Source organism: Vespula pensylvanica, chromosome 2 (assembly GCF_014466175.1).
Source record: "Vespula pensylvanica isolate Volc-1 chromosome 2, ASM1446617v1, whole genome shotgun sequence".
Lineage (NCBI taxonomy): Eukaryota > Metazoa > Arthropoda > Insecta > Hymenoptera > Vespidae > Vespula > Vespula pensylvanica.
Genome location: NC_057686.1, coordinates 5716565 through 5726749, shown reverse-complemented (window position 1 = coordinate 5726749; position 10185 = coordinate 5716565). Strand labels below are relative to the sequence as shown.

Genomic DNA, 10185 nt, shown 5'->3' with positions numbered 1-10185 from the left:
TTATTGTTGAGAATAAATTATCCGCCGGCTTTTCGATGCTTTTTGAAGAACGTGCAGCACCCACCGACGACTTGCACCTGGAAGAAATGAGGAGGATTGAAAGAACGGAGATACCCTCGCAGTCAAGGAGGAATGATCAACGAGGAGGACGAATCACTAGGCGGTGGAGTATTCTTTCTCGATCATTGTAGATGGCACAAAGCATCGTTCTCTTTTTCTTTCTTCTTACTCCCGTTCTCTCTCTCTCTCTCTCTCTCTCTCTCTCTCTCTCTTACTCTTTCTTACTCTTCCATTCTCTGTTTCATTCTTTTCTGTATCAGTTTTCCCTCTCGCCATCTCCACCCTGCTGGATAATGCCGGCCTGGAAATAATAATGCCTCCGCGCAAAGCACAATGCGACATTTTCTCTTGTTAAATTATCTCTGTGTCGCACTTTTTTGAGTCCCTTTTTCGTTCCAGCCGATTCATCATTCTCGTCTTATCCAGTCTTCATCTTCTCCCTATCTTTTCTTTATCATTCTTCTTCATCGTTATTCGATGCGACTCATATTTCATATGTAGATCGTAATTGTTTTTACTTCTGCTAAATCCTCATACATATATAAAGTGCACGCACGGTATATAGTATATATGTATTGAAAAACAGTGAATTGATATTACGAAATTTATGGTAAATAAAAACAACAGTAAGTATAATGCATTCGAAATGTTATTGTTCCACGGAGTAAGCGTAGTGCTTTTAAAATTCAATTCCTGTAAAGCGGAAGGAATACCCATCTACCATTGGTACTCATAGCAGCGGTAACAGTAACACCCACAAATTCAAACTCTAAGTTCCTTCTGTTTAACCGATGGGTAGGGTGACTGATACAGGCTATACCGCAAAAGCGTCCAAACAAACTCAGACTGAGAGATTTAAGGAGCCTCACGTTTTGAGGGATTTGGAAAACAGTTCCCGTCCCTCGTCGACTCCAATCGAAATCCTCTGAAGAAATTTCGACTGGAATGAAAATATTTCGTCCAATTGGAAGGAATCGAAAATCTCTAACGTATACGATTTTCCTTCGAATTTCTAAATTTCGAATATCAAATTTGTTGATACACATCATCGATTATTTTCAATAATATATTATATTTAATTTAAGAAAAATCAATATCTATAATTAAAATATTCTGTGATAGGCAATGGCAATGCTCAAGGGGAAACTATTATCTCTGTAGCAAGCATGATATAATGGGAACGAATACGTAAAAAATAAAAAGAAGCAGAAACGCGTAGAATTCAAAAAGAAAGGAACATTCGAGCGAATCGCGATCGTTATCGAGTTTTCGATATTTTCACAAAGAGAGGTTTAAACTCGTGTGAGAAAACACGTACTACGGCTTGTCGTAAAATAATCCCCTATACCGGCTTATTGATCAGATCACAAGTCGTTGGAGCACACCAACCCTCCCCTTTAGTCCACCCCTCTCTTCCGCCGTTGCCGCCGCCTCCTTGCCACAGGGAACAGGGCATTTTTATTCGTGCAGTTTCACCCCCGTCGTTCCTTCCACTTCGGCTTTCCCTACCCCTCCTGTCTCTCGCTTGGCGACACGGGGGTGGTAAAGTCGTGGGAGCGCCATTTTTTATTTTACCTACGTCGAGCTACAGTCGCATGGAGATTCATTAATAACAAGCTGCCGCGGTTCCTACGAGGATTAGAGACAGACTGGAGAATGAGGAGTGACGGAGTGATAGAAAGAGAGAAATGTCTGTTCAAATCAATTTTCCGACGAATATCGGAGGAAAAAGAGAAGTAAATCGCACGGTATACCAGAGTCGACTCTGCGAGATATCAAAACGTTCTTCCCTGCCTGTGTAAATAACGATAGGAACGCGAAAGTGATACGAGTAACTTATTCTTGTACGAGAGAGAACGATTGCGAAATAGATGTACATAAAGTGCCACTAACGTATATAAATTATCCTCGAAGTATATATATATATATATATATATATATATATATATATATACTGACGTTATTATTTCTAATTTCAAAATGGCGACGAGCAAGAGCAAGTGCGAATCGTCGAATATGATTTAAAGAAATTCAGTAGTAGGAGCTTTTATTATGCGCCAACATATTACTCTCTCTCCCTTCTTCCTCTTTTCATCTTTTTCGCTCCACCTCCCCCGCCGGCACTTTTATTCGGGCGGTCCTCAAGGTTGGTCCTCGTTCAGCGATGCCCGGAGGGTGGGTTCCTGCTCCTGCGACGAAGAAAGAGAAGTTTCGGTCTTCCATCGGAGACGGGAAAAACGAAAGCCCGAGGAAGATGAAGCATAGCTGGTGGGGGTCGGTTAAATAAGGAACAGAAATAAATAGGAAGGGAAGAAAAGAGCTCGTTAGAGGGTCTCCGCGAGTTTCTGAGTACCCAACTACCCTCCGACCGAACCCTCCTCTATCTCTCTCTCTCTCTCTCTCTCTCTCTCTCTCTCTCTCTCTCTCTCTCTCTCTCTCGTTCTCTTCCTTCCCCCGCGTCATCTCTTCATCCTCTTTTCTAACCTCGCTCTCTTTTCATCCTTCCACGATCTCGACACCCTCTCGCGTCCCGATTTCAAGCAATATTTTCGTCGTTCCTTTTTATATCTTCCTTTTCGCTTTTTTGCGCGACCGAATTTCTGAAAAACGAATTCACTCCGAAGTACGCAGTAGAATAGTATCTCTCTCTCTCTCCTTTCTCTCTTTCTGTAGAAACCAAAGATATACACAGAAAAAATTATACAATGATTTTGTATTCGCTAATATAATTTAATCTTAATTAACGTATACCGATGGACGGAGTTTATTTGTTCTCTATTCGTGTTAAACTTTTTGTAGCAACTCAGAACGATTGATAAGAAGTTTATTAATTTACTCGAAGCTTTCGTTTTTATATCGTGTGTGTGTGTGTGTATATATATATATATATATATATATATATATATAAAAGAAAAGATACTATTAACAATAAGCCGCGTACTTGATGGAGAAAGCTTCTGACGATGGGCCATTAATCGTTTTGAAATGCTTCAAATTTTAACGAGTTAATTTCTCCCTTGTATATTCACCCACGATCTTGTAGGAGGACAGCAACTAACCCTTTTATCAAATAAGAGAGGGTGGGAAGAAGGAAGGAAGGAAGGAAGGAAGGAAGAAAGGAAGGAAGGAAGGAAGGAAGGAAGGAAGGAAGATGGTCGTCGCGACGAAGGGTCGGTCAGATTTTGCGAAGGGCTTTTCGTTGGTGAGTTTAACGGGCTTTTGCTGGCCGACGTGTATCGAGGGTTAAGGGGGTGGCGGAAGGAGGTGGTTTAGCGAGTTACGAGCAATTGCCCACCTCCATTCTGCGCCATTGCTTCCTTCTTTAACCGGCCAGTCACCTTCTCTCGTCGAGAGGCAAACCTTCCCTTAGTTTCGAGGGGGCTGCGAGGGTTGCGGTTGATAGAAACTGATGAAAATTGCGTGATTAACCGAGACCATCTCCCCGGCTCATCAACACGCTCCCGCGACCACAAGGATTGGCATGCCTTCGGGTTATTTAGTGACGGACAATCCCGAAGGACCATAGAAGCGTTCTCTCCTCTTCTCTTACTTCTACTCGATAATCAAGAGAGAGAGAGAGAGAGAGAGAGAGAGAGAGAGAGAGAGAGAGAGAGAGAGAGAGAGAGAGAGAGAGGAAGGGAGGGAAAGAGAGAGAGAGAGAGAAAGATTACTCTTGAAAAGCGGTCCAATATCCCAATCAGTTTCAATGGACCAAACGACCTGTTTTGTGTTGTATCTTCGTCCATGCTCACTACCGGGCCAGCAAATATATTAAAAGATCGTATTTACTATGGGTTTAAGGATTCATTGAAACGAGAACAGTGAAAACGATTGTGACTTTTCTTACTTTCCTTTTTCCTTTCTTTTCCGTTTTTATTTTGTCATTTCATACATTTTCCTTCGAGTCGCGTATACATATTTTATTTTATATATATATTATATTTTCTTTTCTTTTTTTTTAATTAAAAATAGCACATGAGAGTATAACGTTGAACTTTTTGATATCTTTTAGTTGGCAAGACGTCTTCTTGGGGAGTCGTACCCGTTATCGGGTAGACGTTGGTAAGGGTACGTTAATAGTCTCCGTTGGCCCGAACTACAGGTCTTCGTCTTTTTATCCCCTTTATTCCACTTAAATCTCCACTGGATCGAATTATCCGACAGTCGCAAAATTACGCGAGCAGAATCAGCGCGAGGAGAGAAACCGAGCGAAAAGCTTAATACGGATAATACGCGGTCGATTGGTTCAATTAAACGAGACCGAACGAATTCGCACATTAAGTCGTCTATAATTCTTGTAAGAATTTCAATATAAGATAGATAGATAGATAGGTAGATAGATAGATATATAGATAGATAGATAAATAGATAGCTAGAGAGAGAGAGAGAGAGAGAGAGAGAGAGAGAGAGAGAATACTTTCGTAGGAAGCGTACACTATATACAATTTTCTTGTTGCTAAGTTTAATAACATTTTTATTGGAGTATATACGTAGCGTGTACTCACAGGATGAAAATCGTTAATATCTCGGAGTTTTTTTTTTTTTCATATTTCTCAGCCGCCTTTCCTGCTTCAAGATACGGCGTAATAGTCCCGTTGCTATCTGGCATTGTAATCGGAGGGTGGCAGCATGGCTTCCTGCCGGCGTCCCAGAAAATTCACGTGGCATCGATATTTGATGATGCCGATGGGTGGAGGGTACGTACATCCGACGAAGGTTAAGAAAGGGGGCAGGATAACGATCATATTTATTTTCTTCTTGCTTCTTTTTACTTCGCATGAAAAGTTCAAGCTGACGTTTTTGTTTAAAAATCTACTACTATTTAATAATTAATGCGTTTTCAAAAAGAGAGGATACAACTTATAAAGAATATCAAAACGTTTTAAGTGGCATATCTTCTGAACGATTATAACATCGTGGAGGTTGTAAAAATAAATGGTATGGATATAAAATTTGAAATCGGGCTAGTATAGTATTAGTATACATAGGTATACATATACATATACATCTTAACTAAGCGTTACGAGAAGCTTTTCAGTTAACCACGAAACACGTGGCGCTTCGGCCTTGAAGTTTCAGCCCTCCTCGTTCTCGGTAACGGTGGGGTAATGTAATCGGAGTCGCCTAAGTACATTAACTCAGAGGCACGACGGGATATCCCGTTCCTTCGTGGACCACTCTAATTGTCCCTTGCGAGTAACTACCTATAACCATGGTATCGCCCTTCCCTTTTCTTCTTTCTCACTTTTTATGTACACAACATTAATTTACGATTCGTCATTCAACTATCAAGAGCAAATATCGTACCAAATATCGTATTGCTTTAAAAACTTAAGGAAACGAGAGTACATATGTTACCCGTCAATGTAATTTTTCTGATGAGATCTTTGGAAAATTTTGGCGACACAAAAAAAAAAAGAAAAAAAGGAAAGAAAAGATATTATTTTCGGCATACGGAAGATACAAACGCGTTTACCGAAGACAAGTGTTCTGAGCTTTCCGTCAGTATTTAACTTTGAGCGAATGGTCAAAGGAGTTAACGATGTGGTTAGACGATGACGCGACAAGGTGACCGTCCATTGAAATATAAAGAAAAGCATCACGGATAGAGGGAGACTCTTCTGACGTGAGCCGAACCATGAATCGGGTTCAATATTCCGGAATTTCGAAGAATGGCCGCATGGCTTCTGGATCGGCTTAAGAGCAGACCATCTGGAAGATCGTCTTCCAAAAGGAGCGGTCACCCTTACGCGTACCTTGCTAATACGTCTAAACCTATGATGGTGTAAACGTCCAGAACGGACTTTACGAAGCGTAAGATCGTTCGGTCCTTTGACCGTACATAAATAATACCAATCGAACTGGGTAAACTTCCAAATGATACTTTATTCGGCAACGAAACGATGAATTTTCGAATTTAATTAATAAAAGTGGAAAAGATTAGAGAGCATATCGATGATTCAGGATATGTAGATCATGATAATGATCGAGTTTGAAAATTGCGTAATCATTGTCGAAAAGAAGGAACTCGATGAAGGTAGAAGAAAAAGGTATGTTCGAAGAGGCGATTGGTCGAGAGAAAGGCCCGGTGTCGGTTGCGCGATTTCGCCTGCGGGCGACATGTGGAGTGGACAGCAGGTGATCTCGATAACGTGCAAGTACGCTTGGACTGTGCTTGTATGTGATACATGTATATACAGAACCATGTACCACAGCCATTCTCGTACACCTACTGGCACCCACGTGGAACGGCTCTATCATAGATTCAGAATTCAGAGAATAACGAGAAAGGAAGAGGAAGATCGATTAGTTACCCTATCGATTTCGTGTCTCACCAAGCCGGACGTAACTGGACGGGGCCGATCTCGAGACGACTCGACACTGTTTACGAAGCGTCGCTTCACCGACGACGAGCTAATGGCTTCGAAACATTAACTTAATTGCTCGTCGCGTCATACCTGTGTACTCGCGTTTCCTTTTACGACCAACTCGTTCCTCTTCCTTTTTTTTCTATCTCCGTTCTCTCGGTTACATCGACGTCATAATGAAAGCTGCATTCTAAAGGAAAACGATTATTCTTTGTCTTACTCTTTCGGATATTTTTCACGTCGAGTTATTTTTATTATTTTCCGAATATATAAGTTACGCTTCTTACTTGAAATATATATACATATATATATATATATATATATATATGTTTATAATAACACACAAATATGTATCTATCTCTGATACTACACTAAACCGATCTCTTTTTGAAGAGCTGTCAGATGTAAAAGAAAGAAAGAGAGAGAATTCTCGAGTTCATGGAAATAGGAGTGCTATCGAGAAGAGAAAAGCGGCAGAAGAGAGAGAGAGAGAGAGAGAGAGAGAGAGAGAGAGAGAGAGAGAGAGAGGGAGAGAGAGAGAGAGGCAGAGAGACAGAGAGAGACAGAGAGAAGTGGTAGAACGGAGGAAGAGGGTCGAAGAGGGTCCTTGGCTTTCGCGAGTATTATCTTGTCAGCGCAGATAACGACACCTTGGCGTCGTTCTATAGCTCTCATCAATTATAAATCCCAGTCAGCTCTTACCGCTGATCGCGATATCCCAATCCTACTCCGCAATCGCAGATGGAAACGTCTCGTTATCTCGCCTGTTCACTATTGCAACGAATGGCTACTGTGAAAAATTTCTTTGTGAAAATGAAGGGAAGATAGAAAGACATCTTCCCTTCATTGAACCTTATCCATGCAGTTATATTAAATGACAACTTTCCAATTTTTATCTTTCAAAAAATTCTCTGTTAATCTTTAAATTTTACTGCGAAGACTTTGAATTTGTGATTATAATTACGTCATTGATATACAAGACGTATCAGTGATGCCAATGCGGTCACGTTGTATGCCGGGATACTTGCGTTACGGCGTAAGCATTATGTAAATCCAGGAGCTGTCAACCCTTCTCCGGTTCCACGAACCCGGCTTTCGCTAGAGTATATTTCGTTGCCTGACTTCAGGCGCTAATGAAAATTCAACGCCTATTTTCATCTCACTGTAGAAATCTTAATCTTCTTTAACATCACGACGACTATGGGATATTTGATTTTCTTATTATTTTTTGTTTTATACCGAATTAGAAGTTAGTTTTATGAAAACTGAAATTGAAATTTTCTTTTTTTTAACTAATTTATATCGCAATCGTAATCTTTATAGTAACTTTTTAGTAAGTATATATTTTTAGAAATCTGACGAGATGTCAGATTCGAGAAAAAAATTTTGCGGTCAGAGAGAGTGGATTTTAGAAGGGTAAGTTTTACATAACGTTACGAACAACCGCCGCTAGGATCGCCATCATCGAAAAAAGTTACCCTTCAGAAAAGTATTCTACCGCATCGATGTGATCGAGTTTCTAGGGGTTGAACTGTTTTATCGACATTGCGGTGTTCTCGTAAGGGTGAGAGGTATCCTTTATAATCTCACCACCAGGTCGATCTGGCGTGTCTTGGAACATAGAAAATAGGAGTCTACTCTTTCCTAATGCAAAGACTCGTATGGAAACTCCGGGAAGAAAAAGCGTTTCAACGAGAAAAAGAAAAAGCAAAAGAAAAAACGATTTATGTATGTATTCATCTTTTGAAGAGATACGGAATTAAATTTTAATTACGTTTGAAAAAAAATCGAGGTACCTCCGGTCTCCAGGCACGCTCGACTTTTCCCTTCAGCTTTTCCCTTCGCCGTGATTAAACTTTATGAGACGTCATTAGCCTCTTCAACGCCTTCTCTTGACTTTCCCTTTTCCGCTATATCAATGTAAAGGAATTATATACTTTAATATCGACTATAATGAGGTTTTAATTTTCTCTTCGATATCTCACGAGGAATGCAATTTTTATTCAGATATTTGACGATAAATTCCATTCGTTTATTCGATATCCCTCGTTTCATATAAAGGAGTCTATAATAATTTTTAATTTTCATTCAGACAAATATGGTAAGATCGTTTTTACGAAAATGATACGCATTTCGCAATGTTGAAAATCAAAGATTTTGCGCAAGTGCAAACGCAAGCGCATCCTTTCAGGTATTTTTTTGACATAGATACACAGGTATGTAGGTAACGTAACGTAAACTCTTTCTTACCGTGGCTGCTAGGGATATATAAAGGCGGGAGGGCCGAAATATCTCAAGCGTGTAATAAAGTACCGAGAAAAATGTCGAAACTCGAAACCGAGACGAAGCTGCGAGGTGTATAATGTACGAGTATCATACGTCACAATCAACTGCACGCGGCGCCAAACGCTTATTTCTCCGATAGCGCCGGCGCCCTATGAAATTACAGCAACGTTGACTTACTACGCTCGCGAAAGGACAATCTGACGCAGGTTAAACTCGGTTTCAACCGTGCCGCCACCCTGTACAGATTATTTTCTCGCGTGTACACGCTCGAAATGTTATACTCACGGATGTCAGTTACAGTTTAATAGATGAAATTTATTTACCCTGTAGCATCTCGCAAATTCTTTGCAAATTGATTTTCCCGGAACATGTTGGAAAGCTCGATCGTTTCTATGAATTAAATTCCTGTCATAGAAATTGACAAGATTATTGTTATTCGTCGATGTAAATAGGCGAATGAAAATGAATGAAGGAATAACGATAGTTCAGCGAGTTCGTTTCAACGGTCGGAATAATGTGAACTATGGTTTTATCTCGGTAAACTATCGAATATATCAAATACCATATGCTAATAATTCACGGATGGGCCGGTATAAAAAATAAGAAGCAGGGTCTCGGTTAGAATAAACGTATCCTATCCTGCGCATTATCCTCGCAAGGACGAGTAAGGGCAGGATCGTATTATGGTACGCGTTTCTTTTCTCTTATATACATATTATTCTCTGAACATCTAAGAGAGAAAGAAAGAAAGGAGATGGAGAGAGGATGAAGAAAGGGGGGAACACATCAGGTAGACATTTTAAGCGGCTCCGAGATAAACGAGAGCTAGAGAGGAGATAGGGTCGCGTTGCCTTTCCACACGTATCGCGAGCTGAGAAGCATCTCCGCGATATTATGGCTGTCCGTTCGAATCGATCGTCGGCTCGTTTAACCGGATTTTCGATATACAAAAGCAAACTCCTGATGGAAAGGGGTAAAGTAAACCGTATCGTGTGTTGCTAAACCGCAAACCTAAACCGTAAACCGTAAACTTATTTTTCGTAACGAAGATATCAGAATGAAATACGTAAGAGATATCACGATATTCAACAATTTTCTTTTCTTTTTCTTTATTTTTTTTTTTTTTTTTAGGAATAATCATTTATTTATCTTCGATGATTATAAATCAATGATTGATATCGAATGATTTATTGTTTCGGAATATAACGGAGGAAGTAAATTTTATGCGGGATTTGTTTATATTTGTTTACTTAAATTAGTTTGCATATTTTGTAGAATGTTTCAAAGATGAAAGCATATCGAAAGACAGGAAACGAAATTTGGAGAGAGTACCGAGAGTGTTTCGTCTGTGTCGGCATACGCATGGGATTAAAAATCCAATTTGCTTTTCAAAAAGAAAAAATAAAAAGCAACGAACGAGGTCAGTGGTGTAGGAATGGCCACTGGCTTTGAACGACGCGTTCGTTGATTG

The 10185-nt window shown here is 40.0% G+C and overlaps 1 protein-coding gene across 3 annotated transcripts in view; it reads right to left on the bottom strand.

Annotated features, from left to right (window-relative positions):
- The window catches only part of LOC122637604 (UPF0489 protein C5orf22 homolog), a 428365-nt gene that overhangs the window by 13783 nt on the left and 404397 nt on the right, over positions 1 to 10185 (bottom strand). The window lies entirely within an intron of this gene.